At 33.7% G+C, this 4578-nt stretch overlaps 1 long non-coding RNA gene across 1 annotated transcript in view; it reads left to right on the top strand.

Moving 5' to 3' along the window:
* The window catches only part of LOC108378152 (uncharacterized), a 6735-nt gene extending 5149 nt beyond the window's left edge, over nucleotides 1-1586 (top strand). The window contains exon 3 of the long non-coding RNA XR_001849391.1: nucleotides 1511-1586. This is a non-coding gene — a long non-coding RNA (uncharacterized LOC108378152). The remainder of the gene's footprint in view (nucleotides 1-1510) is intronic.
* The last annotated feature ends 2992 nt before the right edge of the window (nucleotides 1587-4578 follow it).

Below are 4578 nucleotides of genomic sequence, written 5' to 3'. Positions count from 1 at the left end.
TTTAGGACTAGTTCGGAACTATCGAAAAAGGGATGCAGCGGGGGGCAATTGACACTTCCTAGGACATCGCCATGTTAAATTCGCCAGTTGTTTGCATGCAAAAGAGGTTTATCGCTAACCTGTACTGGGTCTAAATGTACTAGAAGCGCACCAGTTCAGAACTAGAGATTTTTCCCCACAGGGTAGTTACAGATGCATGTTTGTTTACGTGTGTAAGCATTAAAAAACTAAATATCTGCTGCATTTATGTTGAGGGTTCGGCCGAGCTCCTCCTCTCATTTTTGATATGCGCCTTGCTGTTGGCACACACTANGTATACACCCCGGCTTATCATGTAACGGTAGCTTTCGGAAAGGTGGAAAACTTGCGCCGGGTATTTAATGTTCGGCTCCGCCCGAACTTAGACTTTCTTACTTGTTTTTTTTTTAAATTTTAAGTGGATATTTTGTCTTGAGAAGTAAAGAAAACTGAAAAAAAATTTTAAGAACGAAAATTTAAAAATTTAATCCCGGCCGGACTAGTTTTGAGAACCCTGCATGTATAAAAACTAATTGAAGCTGCTCTAGCCTTTTTGGTTGTGATCAACTTTACTTCTTACAATTAGTTAAAGGGATAGTGAAGAGCGCAAGGACAAAGTCATGTACCTGTGAGTACCCCAACCTGTTCTAGTAAAGTACGTAACTGAAGTGCGTAGGAAAATTTCTCAAGTTAGAGATACATAGGCTACGCCGATATGAAACAGGTATTAAGAGGGGCTGTCATCCAGTTCACTTAGTAATGCCATGGAGTCTTTATGGACGATCATAAAACCAACGGCTGTGAATGATTCCCAAAGTACTGTCCAAGGACGTGTTTAGTTCAGAAGGTTCTACTGGTTTGACCAAAATAATGCTCTTAGGGTTATATTAAGTAGCAATTCCAAATAAAAAAATGAGCAAAGCTAAACAATTTTATGGTTTTATTTAAATAAAAAGAGTCAGTTGCTTTTGTATATCTTTATGTATAAAAATTAAAAACTGCTTTAAATAACGTTGCTTTTTAGAAGTCAAGTCAGTCACCAATAAGTTACATATATAGGTCTTTAGCTGTTGCTCGCTAAAAAGAGTAGTACCAAGTTAATCGAGCTTTGCTCGGAGCGCATTTACTTTTCAAAAATTTAATGGTCATTTGGATACGGTTTGAAAGGAATATTTTGAAATTAAATTTAACAAAAATTTCAAATCTATAGCTTAAAAAGTAAGTAAACTTCTTACTTGAAACTTATTTGGTAACCCCATTAAAAAAACGCTGGGATGAAGGGACCATATCCTGAGCGGAAGATCGACCTATTTCGGCAGCCAGTTGGAAAACGCCCTGTCTCAAAAAAATTTTCAGGAACTCCATACTTAAAAATCTTATTAGAATGCCCTATTTTCAATATAAATATCTTTAGCTGAGATAGGCCGCTTTTCAACCAAATTGTTTTTCAATAAAATTCTGAAATGAGACATTCTTAAATTAAATTCTGAAGTAGGGAGTTCTTGAAAAATTTTCTGAGATAGGGCGTTTTCTAACTAGCTGCCGAGATGGGTCGATCTCCCGCTCAGGGCCTGTGCCCATTGATAGAAAGGTACTTTGGATAGTAAATTTTTGAAAGCTGTGAGGTGAATAAAAATTATTTATCCGGCAGGGCTAGTGAAAAATTTGACAGCAAGCATTAGCTTTGCTAGCAAACTAGCAGAAACTAGCAAGTAAACAACTGCTCGGTGTATTTGACAATTGAAATATTTGCGCAATTATTTGATCGCGTTTTTTATATATGAAGTATTTACAAATACATTTTGCAGTACTTCATCAATATATATTAATTCGCTAATTTTTATTTCAAAAATACCAACAAATTTTAAGAAAGAAACAAATAAAAGCAACTTTCCCTTACCTCGGTTGTTTAGGGTTCATAAGCTGTTTATTCATTTTGACAGCTGCTATTATTCTGCTAGTAAAAATTTTACGAAAAAAATAATAGCGTAAGAACGGGAGAGCTGCTGGTTTCTGCAAATTTTTAGGGTTAAGACACGCTTTCCAGCAAAAACTAGTGATAATTATCTGTAAAGGAACAAAGCTAATGTCAAGAAGAATACTGAACAACGCGCGTATAAATATGAACTAAAGAAAAAAAAGCAAGCGGATATTAAAGAAAAATGAGTGGATAAACACGATCCTGCCAGCGAAAAAAAAGAAAACTTCCAAAAGAACTGTAATCAGCAACGGAAAATATTTCGTCTATGATTGCTGCGTTTTATTAACTGCTAACTCGATAGTCTTCTTCTGCATTTAAGCAACTGTCAAAAATTTCCAGCTGAAAAAACTTACGAATTGGCACAGCAGAAATGTAAAATTTTCTCAACATAGTAAAAAGTTTTTTTCACCATAGAACTTTTCTAATGATTGGCACAGGCCCTTAGGTGACGATATGTGGATTCTAATTCCTATTACAAAAAATAAACGTGAAAACTCTCATATGAAATATTTTTGGACTAAAGTCCTCAAAAATTCCTTTGATTTCATATCCATATTGCGCTGTTGTAGTTAAATTTTTTAGAATCGTAAATAAGTGGCAACCTTACACTAATATCATAAGGGATAATACTTCCTGTATGGGCAAATGTTTTAGAGCCTTCCTTAGCATCCATGAATAGTGCTTTTATTTTCTAAACAAAAAGTTAAATAAATATACAATTAAAAATGGGTGGCAACTGTGTCCAAAAATATTTATGAATTGTCGATTTCTTAAATAATTTCCATTCGAAGCCTTTATTATGATGTTTTATTTAATTTTTTATACCATTACCCTTAGAATATCATATTGGATATAGGATTGTTTTGATTACTTTAAATATTTTATTGATTTCATCTAAAAACGAATCGATTTCTTGATTTGTAATTAATTTCGGCCCATATTTATACCCTTATAACCGCTCTTGCCCATATGAAGCTTTGCGGAGCTCTAGCAATCTTTCGAAGCACATTTTGTGTTTAATAATAAATTCTAATTGACTTTATAGAATTAAAAAGCCAAACCACTTAACCGCTTTTCTGATTCACATGAACATATGTACATATGGACTAACATAAATAAATTTCTATGTACTTTCAAACAAAATAATATTTTCCAGACTCACACCATTATTCGGTTTGTGCATTCATGCCAGTGTTGAAAAAATACGCACAATTGTACTTTTTTACGCACTTTTTATGCTACTGAACATTTTTGACTTAATTGCCGAGTTTTTAACACTATTTGGCGAAAGTCGGGCACTCCGATGAAAAATATGCCTGACTTCCTTGCAATCATAATGTTGGAGTAATTCAAAGAACTTCATAATAATTTACAACAGTATGTATGTAGCTGGAAGTCGCTAGTACGACCTAGAGCATCTCTGACTTTATAATTATTCTTTTAGCGTTTCCCAACTGATCTAGGACCCTCAGTACACATACTAGTAAGGCACAGAACAAAGGAGCCGGGTCCTTTAGAGAATCGAAATCTCGGTTTTGTTTTTTGCATAAAAATTACTTATTTTTATAAAATTTTTGTCAACTAAGGTATAAATGTAATATATTTAATTAATGCTCTACTTTATAACAAAAATATAAAAAGGAATTAAATTTTAGCAAAAACTGTTTAAAACCATTTGCTTAGCCGTCCCGATTTCTTTCCCTAGTCCCATTACCACTTTTTTAAGAAAGGGAACAGTTCCACATTTCCGATTTGCCTTTGAACCGGACTCGATAGAATGGATTTTGTAACTGCTTGTGGTTCGAACATAATCAAAGCAATTAAAAACAAATAAGAGTAGGGCTGTCTTCGGCTTCATTTCTTTCATGAACATTCGAAAATTTTACTTCCTCCGGTTCCAACAAATGATTAATAGATACAATATAAAACCACACCCACTTACAAAATTTCATCCGGATATCTTGAAAACTTACAGACTAGATTGCATACAAACAGACGGACAGACGGACAAACGGGCATGGCTAAATCGTTTCAGCTCGACGTTTTGATCAAATAAGTATACATTTAAGTGGGTCATCAGGTCAAAGTTATAATACCATTTCAAGCTCATGAAAGGTATAAAAAACAGGTATAACAGTAATTTTTAGTTAGTGAATATAACCATGAAGAAAAAATATTTGCACTAATTGGAGATAATTCCTATGAACTAAATTTTGCAAAAAAAAATCGTCCTGGACTTTTTTTTTTAGTTAGCTCCCTTTAGATCTAGGTGTGAGATATATATGTAGTATGAATATTTATAGGGAAATATTTTTATTTCACACACTTTCGTATGAATTCGCCACAATTTTGAAATTTCAAACTCCATCACTGGTACGTACATATTTATGCATTCATTTTTGTTATTTTGCTTGTTTATTTCTAAGTACCATTGCAAGCACTTACATATAGCATTAATTATTTGCACAGCTGAGCAGTTTTTATGCCATTTAATCACTTTAGTCATGCGGTCAAAGGGGCGAGAAGATTTATATCGTCGTTTAAAGTACAAAATCGCGTATCAAGATAATGCAAAACCG

Source organism: Rhagoletis zephyria, unplaced genomic scaffold (genome assembly GCF_001687245.7).
Source record: "Rhagoletis zephyria isolate East Lansing unplaced genomic scaffold, Rhagoletis_zephyria_1.1 Rzeph_scaffold_13465, whole genome shotgun sequence".
NCBI lineage: Eukaryota > Metazoa > Arthropoda > Insecta > Diptera > Tephritidae > Rhagoletis > Rhagoletis zephyria.
The sequence above is the reverse complement of the archived record's forward strand: the minus strand, read 5'-3'. Positions and strand labels throughout refer to the sequence as shown.